Raw genomic sequence first — 18263 nt, 5'->3', positions numbered from 1 at the left:
TCTCCAGGCTCAGTTATTCTGTATGATGCTGTTGATTTTCTGAATCTTTGCATTTTGCTTGCTGCTGTCATACACAAGCAATTTTCTATTTTTCTATTTTATGCGGTTGCCTCATGATAAGGTCTTTGAATGTGCAACTAATGTGTGTGTGATGCACAAATGCAATACAATTTTTTTTTATTTTTGTTCATTTATTTAGAAAAGTGAGTGGCTCTCCCTATCCTCTTCTTCTTGGAGGACTTTCTGTCATTGACGCGAGGGAGTATTTTTGTGAGCCTTTATGCAGGAGATTATGGATTTTACAGGAACCCCTCCAATTTTCTTTTATTGACCGATTATTAATGGAATTTCGTACAATTTTTATGAAAAACCAATTCAGAGGCATAATCACATGGTCAAGAAAGAAAAGAAACAAATGGATATTTTTATTGATATTCACAAGTGTTTTTACAGAAAGATATACAGAAGGAAATTTCTGAAGAATGGCTGGCCAAGGTAGGCTATACATTTTTGGCTTAAACAATTATATCTGTAATTGTCGCTCTTCCCGTTCCCCTAATCGTTTCGGGTGAGATGCCTGAGCCAGGAGTGTAGATACTGCAAGACGCTTGCTTCTAGAAGATTATCACTTGAACCGCCTTTCGGTTTTCGGTTCAAGTGATCGTTGCTTGCTTTGTTTTTATATCTTATTCTTTTGCCCCTAACTTTTGCTTAGGACGTATCCTAACGGGGTAAATTTGCCTTTGTTTTGCCTAGTACCCTTGTACTGGCAGGCTTTTTATTTTGCCCTAACTTTTGCCTAGGACGCCCTTTTTGGGTTTTCATCCTAGCGGGCCTATGCAAGCAACGTCTTCAAGCGTAGTACTTCTTTACCACGTCAGCGTTGACTGGGTATAGAAGTTCTTCTCCATCCATGTCTGTGAGGATCAATGCTCCTCCTGAGAAGGCTCGTTTTTCCACGTATGGTCCTCCGTGATTTGGGGCATACTTTCCGATTTTGTCCTTTTGAGTTGGTAGCAATTTCTTCATTACCAACTCTCCCTCATGGTAGACTCGAGGGTGGACTTTCTTGTCAAAAGCCTTTTTGGTCTTCCTCTGATAGGCTTGACCATGGCATATGGTGTTCAGCCATTTTCTTCAATGAGGTTCAATTGGTCATACCGGCTTTGAACCCATTCTACCTCGGAAAGTTTTGCTTCCATAATTACCCTTAGAGAAGGTATCTTGACTTCGACGGGTAGAACTGCCTCCATCCCATAGACGAGGGAGAATGGAGTAGCTCCTGTAGATGTGCGTACTGAAGTCCTATAACCATGAAGAGCGAAGGGTAACATCTCGTGCCAGTCTTTAAATGAGGCAACCATCATTTGCCCTATTTTCTTGATGTTCTTATTGGTTGCCTTGACTGCCCCATTCATCTTTGGCTGATATAGGGAAGAGTTATGATGTTGGATCTTGAATTCTTGGCACAGTTCTTCCACCATTTTATTATTCAGATTAGATCCATTATCAGTGATGATTTATTTCTCCATGCTTCCACTAGATTATCCTAAAATCTTTTGGGACAAGAGAGAAAAGAAAAGAAAGATATTTTTATTCTGAAGTTTGTGTTTTAGAGGGAATTTATTTTTTCAAAAATGGTTTTTGTAAGAATGGGTGGCCAAGGTAGGCTTAAGTGTTTAGGCTTGTTTGATTAAACACTTATGAAGTTAAAAAATCGTGTTGTGATTCGACAACTTGGATAGCTTCCCTTGAACCTTTCTTTTTGAATTTGGTTCATGGTACCATCATGGATTTCTTTTGTTTTTTGATTGTCCTTATTTTTGCCTAAAACACCCTTTTGTGGCGTTTTAGCGGACCTTTGTTTTTGTTTATTTTTGTAACCCTAACTTTTGCCTAGGTCACCCTTTCGTGGGATTCCTAGCGGGTCTTTTGCTCTCATTTTTGCGCAGTCCCCTTTTTGGGTTTCCTGCCGAGCTTCTTTTATTTTGAAAGATTTCTTTTTACCCATGATGGCACTTGTCGAGGCCAAGGGAAGGTGCTCCAAGTTGTCACACACACCTCCACATAAAAATGATGTGGGTTTATTATCATTAAGATGATTTTAACCTCATTCATGTTTATTCAAACAGGGTTAAAAATAATGTGGTTTAGAATTTTATTATAAGCAAGAAAAGAAGCAATGAAGAATGATTTTATTATAATCATAGCGGAAACATGTGTCCTTATTTCATCACTGGTATGGGTCCTAATGTTGACCTCTTTTATCTCTCGGCCATGCCCCAAATTTATAGTCTCCAATTTCTCTTGACGAGCTTCTTGATCTAGCAATCTTTGCAGATCCGGAGAAATGGTTTCCTCATCACTGTCCAACTCAACCCTTTCACCTTCGGATCCCGGTCAGAGCGAACAATTACAGACATAATTATTTTATTGGTTCTGTTTAGGTTTAGAATTATTAATGTTAATGAGGAAAGAGAGAAAAGAACAAAAAAGAGAATAATGTGAAAAATGCCTCTTTATTGATATGTATTAAAACTGTATAAAAACCCTTATTTACATGAAAAGGTTCTCATGATCTCGGGTACTGATCATGAGTCCCTAAAAGAGAAATATGAAGGGGCCCTATCGTGGCTTGTTCTTCTCTCTACTCCTGCTTTGGCAGAGGATTCTTGCTCACGTCGGGCGCTGTCGAATCGAAGGTGACCCACCCGGCATCAATAAGGTTTTGGACCTTGTATTTGAGAGCTAGGCATCTCTCGGTTGAATGCCCTGGTGCCCCCGAATGGTATAAACATTTGTCTTGTGGCTTGTACCAATCGGGGTAAGGTGGGTCGATCTTCCTTGGTGGAACATGAGCTAGAAGTTTGGCTTCTACTAGCTTCGGAAGGAGATCGCTATAAGTGGTCGGAAGTTTATCAAACTTCTTCACAGGGATGAATTGCGATCTTCCTGACTTCGAAGTGGAAGAAGCCGAGGATATGGTTATAGCATTGACTCCTCCCTCATTCTTCTTCTTGAAGGTCTTCTTAGCCTCGAATGATTGGGAAGGCTTAGCTAGCTTCCCACTTTTCAATCCTTGTTCCACCCTTTCCCCAATGGTGATGATGTCCGAGAAGAGTGTCGTTGTGTTCCCTATCATTTTATCGTAATAGGGACCAGTCAACGAGTTGATGAATAAGGACACCGTCTCTTTATCCGACAGCGGGGGCTCTATCTGTGCCGCCAACTCCCTCCATCGTTGGGCGTACGCCTTGAAAGATTCATCATTTTTCTTACTCAAGGCTTGAAGATCCGACCTATCGGGTGTTAGGTCGATGTTGTATTTGTAGCGCTTGAGGAAGGCGTCGGCCAACTGCCTCCATGTGTGTACTAGATTTCCATCTAGCTGCATATACCAGTTGAGCGCGGTATCAGCCAAGCTCTCTTGGAAGCAATGGATCAAGAGCTTTTCGTTTGTGGCATATGCAGCCATCTTTCGGCAGTACATGGTGAGATGACTCTTGGGGCAAGTCGATCCCACGTATCTCGGGAAATCTGGCACTTTAAATTTGGGAGGGAATTGAATATCCCTCACTAAGCACATGTCGGCGGCATCTTTGATGTCAAAATCATGCCCCTCCATAGCCCTTAGCCGATCCTCTAGGGCGTGGAATTGTTCTTTTGAAACTTCGGGCTCTTTAATCATGATTCCAGCCCCAATAGGTATGGCATGTGGAGGATCTTCTTCATGCTCTTCCTCCTCTCCCTCATGATGGGACCCATGGTCACTGTGATGAGATCCATGAATGTTATGGTGACGCATGAGTTCCAACATTTGCGCCATCTGCTCTTTGAGCTGTGAAAGCTCGGTCGTGAGCTTCTTGTTTTGTTCCTCTAGCGCTTCCATTTTCTTGATTTTTTGTGCGCGTGTGAGGACAGAGAGATGACCAGCCACTTTCTAAAAATGAATATTTAATCTAATTAATTTATGGAATGAATACGCTCTTGACATGAGCTTGATAACCCTCCATTTTTAAGGCGCTGCCTTTTTAAAACAGAGTGTTACCACCCTCCTTGACTTATGATCTCTCCTCAACGGAGAATCTCGATAATTATGGGTCACTTTTACTCATGTCAAGAGGTATTGGTGAACCTAAAATGCATGGTTTATGAGGATGCATGATATCTTTATTGGTAATGATGCACATGCTCCTCATTTTTATTATATTTTCACACATGGTCTTTCCTCTCATGTCATGGTTTTTTCATGCATGGGGATTATTCTTTAGACCTTATCACGAGGTTATTTATTAATGCACAAACAATTGCACATAAGCATTTACACAAACAATTCACTCATCCACGAACAGTCACGAGCGAATCACGAGGTAGGGGTCTCCTGCAGAAAAGTGCATATTCAAGGAGGATCTAACTGTTCTCACTTGGTCAAAGGCCCCCAAGGTGCCCCCATTATAGGGACCCAATTCCTCTCGTCGTAAGTCGATGGAAAGCTCCAACGCACTGTCGGACTCAAGTTCATGGTTATCACCTTGAGTGATGTTTTTCCGACAACGGTCTCGTAGGCTCCTATAGACCCATTCAACCGGCCGTACTAACATCCACTCCCTATGGATTACCACTCATGCCCCCGGGTATAGAGGGAACTGTTGTGTGCAAAGGTTTGTGTGCAATTTATTTCAAACAATTGCGGAAATTTAAACAAACAACAGTTATTAAAGCCAAATAGATAAACATGTTATCATACAAGAAAGGGGTAATAAAGTAATTTTAACTATTATTTGTTAAAATAATCTGTCACTAAATGGGACTGACTCTCGAGGCTTCCCCAGCAGAGTCGCCATCTGTCGCTACCCGGCCCGAAACGGGCTTTCGGCATTCGCGAAGGATGGTTGGACTCTTTTATTTGTTTAAAAATATGGATTGCTAGAATGACTTATTCTCAAACTGAGACCTCGTCAAACGAGCAATTTTATTAAATGATTCACCAATCCATATTAATCCCAAGCGGGACCCTCCATGGATTAGTGGTTTTCGTAAAAGGAGGGTTCGTGGAGTCGCCACCAATGTTTTACTCAAAACATTGGAAAAAGGGATAAGGCAATTGATTTTATAAATCAACTTTGGCCATTACAACCAGAGTTGGGTAAGGGAGTCGGTTACGCGTGGGGAAGGTGTTAGCACCCCACAGCGCCCCTTTCGGGTTCCCTATGACAGATTATTTCTAAAATAACAGTGTAAAATTACTAGATTACCCCTATTTATTCTAAGCAATTATAAATTAACTATCTACATGATGACAGTTTAAATATGCACACAGAAAGCGGTAAAAGGAAGGACTTTAAGAAGAAACCTTTGAAGCGTGCTTTTATATTTCGTAAAACTGGGAAGCTTTTTGGCGTTCCCTCGCTCTACAAGCTCGCTCGCTCCTTCCTAAAAACTTTTAACTATGGAAATCCGGAGGATTTCCCTTCGACTAGGTTTGATCCTCAAGCAAAATGGCTCGGGGCTCAAGAACTTCGTCGGATCAACTCTCCGAGTGATTTCTAAGGCAGAACACTGCTCAAAAACCCCAGAATACTCAAGGAGAGGGTTAAAACTCTGTTGAAAAGTGTCCAATGACGTCCAATTGACGTCATATTTATAGGGAACAGGCCCAATACGGGCTACAGAACCAATACGGCCGTATTGAAATTTTTGAACTTCAATACGGCCGTATTGAGTTCAATACGGCTGTATTGAAGCTTCAATACGGCCGTATTGATTTCAGTACGGCCGTATTGAAGTTTCAGAAACTTCAATACGCCGTATTGAGTTCACTGCGGCCGTATTGAAGTTTCAATACGGCCGTATTAAGTTCAGTATGGCCGTATTGGGCTTCATTCCCTCCACTTCCTTATTTTGAGCTATTCTAAGACCTCTAGACCTACAGAGAACCCTCCTAGGGCCTTCCAGGAGTGATCTTCCTTCAGTCTTCGAGAGTCTTCAAGCTTTATTTCCGACCCGGACAATTTTAGGGGTCTACACTTCTCATTTATGTTTATGATTCAAAATGAAAATTCAATATCATGAAAAACGAAATTATCCTAAATAGAAAAAAGAAGAAGAAGAGAATTCATTCAGTAAAAATCAGGAACTTAAATTTATCGTAGTTCTTGAAATCCTAAACCGATTGATGGATTAGCCCTACCTTATAATCATGTTGCTTCAGCTAATTCTAGTAGAGAAGAGAGAAATTTTGTGAGAGAGGGAGAAAGAGAAGAGAAGAGAGAATTTGAGAGAAACTTCTTAAACAAGAAATCCCAAATATGAAAAATGAGAGTTAAAATTTTATGCAAAGAGTCATTACATGAATTTAAAGACAAAGTAATGGTCCTAAACTAAGGGTCCAGCCCACTAATTACACTCTGAAAGCCTAATTAACTACAACTAAATAGTTTCAAGACAAGCTAAAAAACTTAGTGCAGGGACGTGAGCTTTAGGCGCGATTTTGGGTCTGAAAACGTCCGAACTAGGTTTTTCTGCCAACAAAGAAGTTGTAGATCTACCTCTTATCTTTCTAGGGACACCACGTTTGCCCAATTCCAAGTTGTATAGCTCCACCTATGGCTTACACAAGAAACTGTGTCAAAAGGGAAAATTATTAAGAAAATTTAGTAAAATTTACAACTAAATCCTAAATGACCCACTAACACAAATATAAACTAATACATAAATATATGACACTAAAATAAATCAAATAAGCCAAAAACATATAAAGAAAGATGTACTAAAATATGACTATCAATCAAAAGGTGGCTCTTCACTAAAGGAAAAAAGATGGGCTACACCCATTTTCCTCAGGGTGGTAACTAATAACTCTCCTCCTTTAGGGCCAACAAAGAGAGATGAAATGTTGATCCTTATGTGCTGGATAACATTTGTAAAAAACATCACATAGGGTATGGGGGTTCTTTTGCTTCTCTCTTGGTCGCATTGTGAAAGGCATGACTTCCAGTGATTGTAGATTAACTCAAGCAAGTTAATCTTACTCCCCTACACTAGGTAGTACAACCGAAACCTGTCCAAGTTAGAGACGTGATCTCTCAATCTTGACCTTGGTTAGAAGGTGTTGAAGAGTAGGTTGTGGAATATCCTGTTGAGTAGAAGGAGGTTAGTTGTGCAGAGGAATTTCTTCAACTCTTTCCTCTTTGATGGTCGTGGACAACTTGAGTAGACAGGTGCATTTGTTATGTCTTGGTTGATGGTTACCTCCCAATCACCTTTGTAGACTTCGCCTTCCTCGTAGCAACTTGAGACTATCACAATGATCAAGGGATTCACTTAGATGGTCATCTGGTCTACTCATTTAGTGATGGAATATGGCTCTTAGATGGCAGTTGCCCAAAAGTTGGCATAATGAGAAGGAGATATGAGGAAGAAGAAGTAAGAAGGGAAAATTAAAAGAAATTGCAAGAAAAGCTAGTAATCTTGGAAGACAGTAGGTATGAGTTAGATGTTTAATTTTATTCATGTTTTCATTTTTAGGATAGTTGTCAAGTAGGTTTTAATCATTATTTTTAAGGTTTGATGCTTGACACCTTAGGTTAGAAGACTTGGATTAAAGTTGGATTATATGATGGAATTGTTGCTTTTGAAGTAAATTTGATATATTTCTTGTTTTGGATGATAATTGTGTTTGGATTTTATTGTTTGATGTTGAAAAATTAAAAAATGGAAGCTGATTATGATGGGGGAAGATGCAACCCCAAGGTTGAAGAAAATGACAAAACAATAATTTTCCAAAAAGTCCAAGAGTAAAATTGTCATTTCACTCCTTAAAAGGAATTTTAGTATTAGCCTAGGGGCATAAAAGGAATAATAAAAAATGTTCAAGGGTATAATTAGAAATTTTAGAAATTAAATTAGGGTATAATTAGAATTTTAGAAAATAAGTAGGGGTAAAATTGGAAATTTAATAAAAACCTAAGGATAAAAATAGAATATTATAAAGTAATTAGAAACATAATTGGAATATAAAAAATTTATTAGTGAAAGCCATAGAATGGTAGGAAATGACAAGGGTATATTAGAATATTAAGAATTAGTCAAAGGTAATAGAATTAATAATTACAATGAGGGGTTGAATTGGATAATTATAAAATAATAACAAGTTTAATTAAAATTTTAGGGGATAAAGAAAATAATTTGTAAAAATTTTTAAAAACATATTTATTTTACTATTAAAGACAATTGATCGTAAAGAAAATGAGAAATAAGTTTTTGGTAAAAATTTTATTGAAATTCTTTTTCTTTAAATTTACTATCAAAAGTATTTGGTAGTGTGATATAACAGTGATAGTTATATGACAATAACAATGATAAAAGAGACTAAAAAAAAGAGTATGTAGAATATGAAATTAATATTTAAGTTGCCAATGTCGTTGATAGTAAATGAGGTTGAGTATAATAGGTAAGATGGAACCTCTAGTTTGAGGGGACCTTTGGTCTAGGAAGTGTTTAGGCATGGACAACTCCACAAATGACCGGTCTTTATTTGATTATGTGTTGTGGTAGTTTGTTGGATGTACTAACACTCTAACTACTATCTATTTATTCCCATTTAGTGGGACATTGCCGAATCATTGGACAAGATAATATTAAGCTTTAGATTCACTAAACACTTAAGAGGGAAAATCTGATGGAAACCTCTCTTCCATTGATGAAGAAGGCATCAATGAGGAGAGTCTCCCTTGCCCAAAGATCTCGGTACACCAAGAAGGACTAGTCTTCAAGGGTTAAATGGGGCGTTAAGGTGGAGGAAGGAATAGAGGTGACGATGAAAGCTCAAGGACGGTTGGCTTACTCCAAGGTGAAAGGTGGAGGCCACTCTAGGGTTTCACTCTCTAAGGGTGAAGATAAGAGCAAGGATAGCCGAAACTAGCCTAGGGACTAAGGATGAGATGTTGAGGCATGAAATGCTCACTCAATATCATATATAATCCAAATTATTTACAAGTAGTGAGGCTTGGGGTATTTATAAGTGAGGTGTGATGTAACCCTAGGGATTGGTGACGACTAGGTCATCATTGAGGAAATCATTCCTATTCAAAAATATGAATGGAATGAAACCCTAATGAGAGACACATGTGACCCACATGATCCGGCCAAAAATGGTATCTTTTTAGGTCAAGCTTAGCTACAACTAGGTGCATGGTAAAGACATGTAACCTAGTGGCCCTTCCACTTGAGCCAATGCCTTACATAGCCCAAAAAGTTCCTTTATGCTCCACTTCACTTACATTCCCCTTTGTATCACACGGCCTAGATACTAAGCATCCCATAATACAAGGATAACAAGAAATACAAAAGAAAATCATAGGTTCTAAGGTACCTCAAAATACAACGGTAAAATAAGCATAAAAGCAATAAAATCTATATTATTCAAAATGGGCCTAGAAGGGGTCAATACTCTACACACATGATGAGTATGGCCCTAGGAGTGGTCTCTCCTCCATCCTCCTCTATCCTCCTAGCCATGGACCTAATAATAGGTTCCACATGAAGCTCCAAGGGTGGTCCTCTACCATCCCCTCCTTGGGAAGGATTTTTCCTCAAATCTTCAAGCTCCTCCATGTCATTAGTTCCTAAAAAAGGTGTAAGATCACAAACATTAAAGGAATAACTAAATCCATAGTCAAAAGGGAGATCTAGGATGTATGCATTGTCATTAATTTTTTGGAGAACCTGAAAAGGTCCATCTCCCCTAGGGCTTAGTTATAACATCCTTTGAGTAGGGAATCTATCCTTTCTCAAGTGAAGCCAAACCCAATCCCTATCACAACCCGAAAATTTCTGATCTCGCGACATGTGATTTAGACATCCTTTTAAAAGTCTCATTAATTAAGGAATGCCTGGACACGAGACTAATTCTTAATTAATGGTTTTGAAAATAGGTTCATGGAGTCGTCACCAATATTTTACTCAAAACATTGGAAAAAGAAAAGGTTTTTAAAAATCCAACAATGGCCTTGATAACCAGAATTGGGTTCGAGGGTCGGTTACGTGTAGGGAAGGTATTAAGCACCCCTACAGAACCCTCAATCGGTACCCTATGATGAAGTTAACATGATAAGAATTAATAAATTAAATATTGAGTCCCCTTTATTAATATTTATTTACATATTTAAAATTTACATTATACAACTAACCCTAAAATATCTACATGATTGCGTTTGTTATAAATAAAAGATAGAGATAAAGATGAGAAATAAAAGATATAGAAGAAGATTGATTGAAATACCTCTTGAACGAGCTCTATTGAATCTTCAAATATGGAGAAGGTGCTTTGTGGCGACCTTTCACCCTACAGTATGCCTCACAAATCTCAAGAAATACAATAGGAGGGAGAAAGAAGATAGAGATGCGACACAAATCTCAAGAAATACGATAGAGAGGAGAGATATAAATAATTTTCGTGCTCAAAGGAGTCTTATTCGAAATTTCTCTGGCCGCCTTGAGAACTGTGCCCAAGGCTTCTATTTATAGGAATTAGAAGGGGGCCAGAACGACCTGTTCTAGATTCGAAACAGCCCGTTCTGGGCCAATCGTTATGTGCAAATTACGCACCCTGGAATGGCTCGTTCTGAAAATGGAACGGCCCGTTCCAGAGTATAAATTAACACAAAGTTGCCCTTTCCAGAAAGGCCCGTTCCAAATTTGACTTGTTTGGAACGGCTCGTTCTGGTATTGGAACGACCTGTTCCAGCCTAGGACTCTTTAGGTGTTTTAGTCACGTTGGAACGGCCCGTTCTGATATTGGAATGGTCGTTCCGGGCTACTAAAACCACCTTATTTGGCCTTTAGGCCTTCTAATGTCCTGTCTTGTTGTTTGCCTGCTTCGGAAGCTCCTTCCCTTCATAACGGAGGCCCATTTCCTTGTTTGTGTGCCCCCAGACGAAATTGGGTGTCTACAGCTACCCCTCTTTACTTATCCTTTGGAGTAGTTATGTGTTACTTTTCCTAAGGCAAGTAAAGACGTAGATATTTCATCCGGGTCTCCTCCTCTTCTCTTTGGTGTTGGCGCTTCTACGTTCCTTCTCTTGTATAGGTGTATTTGCTCGTGTCCTCGCCCTTTAGAGCATTTGAGTGTTGGTTGCATACTCTGTTGGGTAACAAGGCTGAAAAACTGTACACCTGATCTTCGATCTTCAAGTAGATGCTCCATTGTTTCTCTTGTGATAGTGCATTCTTTTATTTGTAGCTTGTTGAAGAGGGAGTATTTTTGTAGCTCAGCTTCCCTCACGACTTTGTCGTACACCGGATTGGGAGATGACTACAATCTCTCCAGACCTTTCCCTCACGACTTTTTCGTATACCGGATTGGGAGGTGAGTATAGTCTCTCTAGACCTTTCCCTCACGACTTTGTCGTATACCAGATTGGGAGGTGAGTACAGTCTCTCCAGACCTTTCCCTCACGGCTTTGTCGTATACCGGATTGGGAGCGAGTACAGTCTTTCCAGACCATTTCCTCACGGCTTTGTCGTATACCGGATTGGGATGCGAGTACAATCTCTCCAGACCTTTCCTCACGGCTTTGTCGTATACCGGATTTGGATGTGAGTACAGTCTCTCCAGACCTTTCCCTCGCGGCTTTGTCGTATAACGGATTGGGATGCGAGTACAGTCTCTCCAGACCTTTCCCTCACGGCTTTGTCGTATACCAGATTGGGATTTGAGTACAGTCTCTCCAGACCTTTCCCTCACGGCTTTGTCATATACCGGATTGGGATGCAAGTACAGTCTCTCCAGACCTTTCCCTCACGACTTTGTCGTATACTAGATTGGGATGCGAGTACAGTCTCTCCATACCTTTCCTTCACGGCTTTGTCGTATACCAGATTGGGATATGAGTATAGTCTCTCCAGACCTTTGTTGTATTTTGAGGAAACTGTCAGTGCCCTCATTGGTTTGCTTGACTTATGGTAGATATTGCCCCAAGGATGTTGGGCAGGAGGTGTGTCGTGATACCTCTAATTTCCTTTTTGGCTTTTCTTGTTGGTGTTGTGGGATGAAAGACTGCCCTTAGGTGGATGGGCAGGAGATGTTTGATGTGCCCCTGTGTTGGTGGGCAGAGAAGTGGATGGCTAGCAGGGATTCCAGTGTTGCCCCTGCCACGTGAGTATTGTGATGCCTCTCCAGACGCTTGTTACGGAGTCCTTTTGATTCATTGATGATTGATTGTTTGATTGTTGATGGATGGTTGTGGATGCCCCATGGTGAGTATGGATGCATGGATGCACATGAAAATGCAAGACAGGAATGGATTAGATTTTTTTATTCTATTTATTTTATTATTATTTTTTATAAAGTGAAGTTATACCCTTTGGTGCACACTTTTGCCCTATGCATGCTATGCAATGATGCCTCTATGCTAATGCTTAAATGGAGATTGATTTTACTTTCAAGAAATTAATCTATGCGCATTGATCAATGACATGGATTGTTAGCCTTTTAGCCGTGTCGAATTTAGTGTTGCTTTGAGGTTTGTGTAGTTCAGCCCTCTCGCTTGTACCGAATATGATATGTTAGCCCTTAGATCAGGTGTACCTAGACTCTGTTCTAGGACACCTCCATCTTTTCCTTGTAAGTGTTCACTGTGCATATTCCGTGTATCTCTCAAATTTATCTTAATGCCATGTAGGTCAAGAGGAATGAGAGGAAGGGGATATATACATATTTTTTTTTGTAAAAGTTTTGTTAGAAAGGATTTTTTCAAAAATGGTTTATAGAAGAATGGTTGGCCAAGGTAGGCTACTGGTTTAGGCTGATGAACAAGCACATTCAAAGTGAGGAAATCATTTTTCACGTTAGCTTATTATTTCCTTCAAAGTTAAGCGATGACTTGGGATTGCATATTGGTTAAATGATCTTCCTGAGCCACCTTTCGGTTTTCAGCTCGGGATGCTGCTTTGTCCTAACTTTTGCCTAGGTTACTTGAGATGTGTTCCCTAGCAGACATTTTCTTTTTTCTTTGATCCTCACTTTTGCCTAGGCTACCCTTTTTTTTGTGGGTCTCCTAGTGGACCTTGCCCTAATTTTTGCGTATCCCCCTTAGTGGGTTACCTGCCAGGCTTTTGTCTTTGCAACATTTGTGATCATCTTTCATTCCTTCATTAAAGAGGGATGCCCCTTGCACTGATTTCATTTGGACTTTTATCCACAAGTCATGCCCAATTTGATTGATCTTTATGTGTTTTTTATTGCGTATTAAGCCATTATTTCTAATGACATCCTTATTTCAAATGTACTTGTTCATTTAAGGTTTGTTGACGAGGCTTAGAGTAGATAAAAGGGAGAAGGGAAATGAAGTAGAAAAGTGTATGGCATTAAAAATGGAATTTTCAATTTATACGTGCCCATTTAATGTAGCTTGAGGGCCCGGGCATGCCCCAAGTTCATGATTCGTACACAAAGAAAAAGAAAGAGGTTGCCCCTTAGAGAGGCCTAAGTCATCTAACCGTAGAGCTAGTCCTCCACTTGCATGAATGTGGCACTTCAAAAGATCTCGTGTAGAGGGAGGTCCTTTGGCTTCTTCTCTCGTAAAGGTATTTTCAACCCATATCCTGAGCCTTTCCTAAGAAGTAGGAATGGGTAGAAATGATGATAGAGCTTTCCATGGAGTCTTGCTTCTCAAAAGGAACATTCAAGCGGTCTCTCGATTTTCAGCTCGAACAAACATTGCTTCTCAATTTTTTTTGCTTAGAATGCGAGTTTTCATTCTAGCAGCTTTTTAACAAGCAATGCTTCTCTCTTGTTAAAATCATCTTTCAAGAAAGCTCTATTCATTTTGACTCAGTGTTTGAGGGATTTGTTCTCCTCAAGTTCTATTCCACCTGGATTTCACGGTTGTACGACACGACTTTATCCCTTTAGGGTAAGAGTTAGCATCTTGATGATTGTGGATTTCTTTGTCCTAAACTCTTTATACATGGTTCACTTTCCCTAAAATTGTCCGGCTCGGAAATAAAGCTCAAAGACTCTAGAAGACCGAAGGAAAGTCAGCCGGAAGGACTCCTGGAAGACCCTAGGATGATTCTTTGTAGGTCTAGAAGTCTTAGAGTAGCTTAGAATAAGGGTGTGCGAGGATTGGAGCTCAATACACCCTCCCAGAGGTTCAGTACGGCCGTACTGAGCCATTTGAACTGCAATACGGCCGTAGTGAAATCAATACGGCCGTACTGAAGTTTTTGAACTTCAGTACGGCCGTACCAAATTCAATACGGCCGTACTGTAGTTCAAAAAACTTCGGTACGGGCCGTAGTGAAATCAATACGGCCGTACTGAAGTTTTTGAACTTCAGTACGGCCGTACCAAATTCAATACGGCCGTACTGTAGTTCAAAAACCCAGTACGGGCCGTATTGACCTCCCAGGCCGTATTGCGCCCCAATCCTATAAATAGGACGTCATTTGCACGTCCTCCCAGACTTTTTCCAGACTTCTGGACCCTCTAGCTGAGTATTCTGGGGTTTTTGAGCAGTGTTCTGCCCTAGAAATCTCTCCGAGAGCCGATCCGACGAAGTTCTTGAGTTCTGAGCATTTAGCTTGAGGATTCGAACTAGTCGAAGGGAAATCTCTTTGATTTCCGGAGTAAAAATTATTTTTAGGGAAGGAACGAGCGAGCATGTAGTGGGAAGGAGCGCCAAAAAGCCTCCTAACGTCTGTTTAAATATATAAAAGCACGCTTCAAAGGTTTCTTTTCCAAATCTCTTCTTTTACCGCTTTCTGATTGTTGCATTGTATATTTAGAATTTTCATCATGTAAATATTCCGCTTATAATCGTTTCTAATAAATAGGGGTAATTTAGTAATTTTACACTGTTATTTATGAAATAATCCGTCATAGGGAACCCGAAAGGGGCGTTGTGGGGTGCTAACACCTTCCCCGCACGTAACCGACTCCCTTACCCAACTCTGGTTGTAATGGCCAAGGTTGATTTGCGAAAATCAATTGCCTTATCCCTTTTTCCAATGTTTTGAGTAAAACATTGGTGGCGACTCCAAGAACCCTTCTTTTTGCGAAAACCACTAATCCATGGAGGGTCCCGCTTGGGATTAACATGGATTGGTGAATCATTTAATAAAATTGTTAGTTCGATGAGGTCTCAGTTTGAGAATAAGTCGTTCTAACAATCCATCATTTTCCAAAACTTAAAAAGAGTCCAACCATCGTCGCGAATGCCAAGGTCCGTTTCGGCGGGTGGCGACAGATGGCGACTCCACTGGGGAAGCCTCGAGAGTCAGTCCCATTTAGTGATGGATTATTTCTAAAATAATAGTTTAAAATTACTTCGTTACCCCTCGCTTGTATGATAACATGTTTTACCTAGTTGGCTTTAATAACTGTTGGATGTTTAAATTTCCGCAATCGTTTGAAATATAAACTGCACACGAACCTTTGCACACAACAGTTCCCTCTATACCCGGGGTCATGAGTGGAAAGCCATAGGGAGTGGATGTTAGTACGGCCGGTTGTCGAATGGGTCTATAGGTGCCCGTAGACCGTTGTCGGAAAACATCACTCAAGGTGATAACCATGAACTCGAGTCCGACTGTGCGTTGGAGCTTTCCATCGACTTACGACGAGAGGAATTGGGTCCCTATAATGGGGGCACCTTGGGGGCCTTGGACCGGTGAGAACAGTTAGAACCTCCTTGAATATGCACTTTTCTGCAGGATACCCCTACCTCGTGATTCGCTCGTGACTGTTCATGGATGAGTGAATTGTTTGTGCATTGTTTATGTGACATTGTTTGAGCATACATTGCATTATTTAAACATACAACATTCCCTTTTAAAATAAGAATAAATAGGAATAAGAATCTTCCATTACATGGTGTTAACATCTACCTTCATCACATTCATGTAGGTAGTTTCCATTTTTTCACCAAAAAAAAATACAAAAAACAAAATACCCAAAAAAAGAAAAAGGGTTATTTATCCAAACTAAGCAATATCATGCATCATCTTAGGAGCATCCTGAAAACATGATAATGCTTAGTTGAATAAACACAATGCATGCATATTCAACGCCATCATCTCATATCATGCATTCTTATCAAAGATCATGGAGGGATCTAGGTTTACATTTCATACATCCCTCCTAGTAATTCATTAATAATAGTAATAAAAAGAAAGGATTAAGCGATGCGTATGTTCAGAATGAATCGCACGCCATTTGTTATTAAGTGTAAGCCAACAACCGCGCCAAGCGAACGCACATCAACTCCGTTGTTGGTAATCAAGACGAATAAAGGGGAAGGTCCGACACCGTTAAGGATCACTGCTCCAAGACCTTTTCCCTACGAATCGAATAAGGCTGTGCCATGGATATACGACATCCATTCTTCTGCCGACAGCGATATCTCTAACATCGCTGGACTTGGGGGCATGACTAGGAGTGGCAGAATCTACACTCCCGAAGATCTTCATGACAAAGCTCCCAAGAATAAAGGGAAAGAAAAAGAAGAGAAAACCGAGGAAAATAAAGAATCCGAGGAGGAGACTGATGAGCTATTAAAATATATCCGACAGAGCGAGTACTCCATCGTGGATCAACTTCATAGGACGCCAGCAAAGATTACTCTGTTGTCGTTGATCCTAAGCTCCGAACCGGATCGGCAAGCTCTATTGAAAGTCTTGAACGAGGCATACGTGTCGCACACTATCTCCCAAGACAAGTTTGAGGGGATTGTTAGTCACATCACGGCTAATGATCACCTCACTTTCACCGATGAAGAAATCCCCGCTGAGGGACCGAACCACAACAAGCCCTTGCACATCTCTGTAAAGTGCAAGGAATATCACATCGCTAAAGCCTTGGTGGATAATGGATCTTCCTTGAATGTGATGCCAAAAAGAACGTTTGATCAAATGGCAATCAAGGGAATCCAAATGCGCCCGAGCAATATGATCGTCCGAGCTTTCGACGGTTCTAAAAGAGAAGTGGTGGGAGAAGTCAATCTTCCAATCCAAATTGGACCCACCATCTTCAACGTCGAATTTCAAGTGATGGACATTACTCCCGCATACAGCTGTCTCCTCGGCCGACCTTGGATTCATGATGCGAAAGCTGTTCCCTCTACGCTCCACCAGAAAGTCAAATTCATAGTGGGTGACAAGCTGGTGACTGTACAAGCTGAAGATGACATACTCATCAGCAAGCCATCTGCCATACCTTACGTGGATGCAGCAGAGGAAGCTCTAGAGACCGCCTTCCAAGCATTGGAGATCGCCAATGTTGAAACGTTTCCCCGAGAAATGAAGAAGGTAGCCTACATGCTCACCAAGAACGGATACTTGCCTGGACAAGGACTTGGCAAGGATTCCCAAGGAATTCCCGAGCTACCCATTATCAAGGATAATCCGGGGAAACAAGGGTTAGGATACAACCTTAATAAAGATCAAAGGACGAAGAGGAACCAAGATCCTTCTCGACGTTCTTTAAGCCAGATCTTTAGGAAGGCCGGTTCACAAGCGTCAAGGCCGGTCGTCGTCATCAAGTGCTCTTCTCCTTCCGATAGGGATGTATAGACCTGATGACTGTTAGAGATCACTCCTCGGGGACAGCCCGACCCCCGAGCCTCGATAGGGCACATGTTTCCACTATAATTATAATAAAATCATTCTTCATTAATTCTTACTGCTTCTTTTCTTGCTTATAATAAAATTCTAAACCACATTATTTTTAACCTTGTTGAATAAACATGAATGAGGTTAAAATCGTCTTAATAACAATAAACCCGCATCATTTTTATGTGGAAGTGTGTGTGACAACTTGGAGCACCTTCCCTTGGCCTCGACAAGTGCCATCATGGATAAAAAAAGAAATCCTTTAAAGACAAAATCATAAAAACAAAAAAAAGGGCTCGGCAGGAAACCCAAAAAGGGGGCTGCGCAAAAATAAGAGCAAAAGACCCGCTAGGAATCCCACGAAAGGGTAACCTAGGCAAAAGTTAGGGTTGCAAAAAAGAACAAAAACAAAGGTCCGCTGAGATGCCACAAAAGGGTGTTTTAGGCAAAAAATAAGGATAATCAAAAAAGAAAAAGAAATCCATGATGGTACCATGAGCCGAATTCAAAAAGAAAGGTTCAGGGGAAGCTATCTAAGTTGTCAAATCACAACGTCAATAACAAGACTTCCTTAACTTCATAAGTGTTTAATCAAACAAGCCTAAACACATAAGCCTACCTTGGCCAGCCATTCTTACAAAAACCATTTT

This window comes from Cajanus cajan, chromosome 1 (genome assembly GCF_000230855.2).
Source record: "Cajanus cajan strain Asha chromosome 1, NIPB_CcT2T_4, whole genome shotgun sequence".
Classification (NCBI taxonomy): Eukaryota; Viridiplantae; Streptophyta; class Magnoliopsida; order Fabales; family Fabaceae; genus Cajanus; species Cajanus cajan.
The sequence above is the reverse complement of the archived record's forward strand: the minus strand, read 5'-3'. Positions refer to the sequence as shown.